The sequence below is a fragment of the Etheostoma spectabile genome, chromosome 7, assembly GCF_008692095.1.
Source record: "Etheostoma spectabile isolate EspeVRDwgs_2016 chromosome 7, UIUC_Espe_1.0, whole genome shotgun sequence".
NCBI classification, from domain to species: Eukaryota; Metazoa; Chordata; class Actinopteri; order Perciformes; family Percidae; genus Etheostoma; species Etheostoma spectabile.
The window spans coordinates 17,114,227-17,115,928 of NC_045739.1; the positions used below are offsets into that span (position 1 = coordinate 17,114,227).

The 1,702-nt window shown below is 38.5% G+C and overlaps 1 protein-coding gene across 4 annotated transcripts in view; it reads left to right on the top strand.

Annotated features, from left to right (window-relative positions):
• The window catches only part of nphp4 (nephronophthisis 4), a 161,331-nt gene that overhangs the window by 99,866 nt on the left and 59,763 nt on the right, over positions 1-1,702 (top strand). The gene's annotated exons all lie outside the window — the stretch shown is intronic.

The following is a 1,702-nucleotide window of genomic DNA, read 5'->3' on the forward strand; positions in this document are numbered from 1 at the left end:
GTGTGTGTGTGTGTGTGTGTGTGTGTGTATGTCAATGTATTGTTAAATGACATGATGCTATGTGATGATGTCAGTGGAATTTGACTACCAGCCATCCTTAAGTGCAGCAAAGAGGAGAAATGTAATTGAGGAAGAAAAAGTTGCAGGAAAGACACATCACTAAGCAGCAACAACAAGCATTTATGTTTTTAAAGTGTAAAGGACATTTGAAATATTATTGGGGCTGGAACTATTTTCTTTTGTTAAAGTTTTGTCAATTAATGTGTTGATCTTTAAGTGAGTGTTCCTAGTCTTTGAAATGTTAAATATTAGTGAAAAAAGCCTGCCACACTTTCTCAGAACCCAAGGTGACATCCTCAAAATCCTTGTTTTGTCGTTCTTTTCAGCAACCGTATTTGTAAAATAGAATTTTTTTCCTTTTCAGTTAATGGTGATATATGTTACTGTACTTAAATAAGATGCACTAAAGTGTGTGTGTCCCTACTGCTTAAATTGCTGCCACACAGGACTAAACCAAAAATATATAAATGAATCAATGGATGGTAGAAAAACAGAACTATGATTATAGTTTGGGGGACATTGCTAAAAATAAGTCAGATGGAGGAAAGACGATCAGACAGGTTGTAAACAAACCCTAAGGTAAGCCAAACTTATTTAGAGGAGATTTGGAGACGAACAGTGACATGATTACCTAAACAGTCTGACGTAAAGTTCCATCACGGTTTACAGACTGACCTCCTGGTTTCACTTTAACCTACCATACAGTAGTTGTTTAAGCACACATCATACACAAAACATACCTTTTTTTCCCAACGAATTGAGCAGAGACGTCAGTAATGACATGCTTCCAACCTCCAGCTTTCCCTCAGCACAGCATCCCTGTCCTGTCTATTCCTTACAGGCTGCCAATTAAATCACTTCCTTTCTGCCTGCGAGTTAGAAGGAAGTTGGGTAGTAAAAAGCCTAGTTATATTGTAAGATTACAACAGTAAATATTTAAAGCCTGTGGGTAAGTTGAAACACTATCATATTACCAGTTGGAGACAGTGAAACAAAGTTGATATTTTAATATCAGAAAGAATGTTTTATTTTTTTTGTATTTTAATGTCTGTGTTATGAAGGTATGAAAGCTTTTTTGATTCTTCAGGCTCGCTCTAGAGTGGGTTGAGGATTACCTCATAATTATGACAAACAGGAAAAGCAGGCGGAAATTAAGGCAGCGGCAGCAGTAGCACTTAGGCTAGCAGGGTGCCTGTGGATAGTCAGTGTAATTTCTAGCTCTTACCCGCGTGCCATAATTATCAATATTGTCTGTTTACAGAATGAATATTAATGCTGGCTCTTTTGTCAAGATGGAGCACGGCGACATCTTGAACAGTGGAATATCCGAGCAAGTGATTGACTGGGAGGTCACACACCGCTCATTAGATTTCACTTTGAAATATCTGGCTCTGAAGGCCTATCCATGATTGTGGGGGGGCTCCCAGCACTCCATGCTTGTTTTCAAATGCCTATTCTTTTCTCCACATTATTGAATACCCAATGACTCATTGCTAATCTGCTCATCAGACGGAAACAGAAAAAAGGTCATCCTGAAACTTATTTAATATGCTGGTGCTAAATCAAGTGCTTGCAGGCTCACCGGGACTTTTTGTTTGCCAACAGCAGTTTAAAGTGTGTGTGTGTGTGTGTGTGTGTGTGT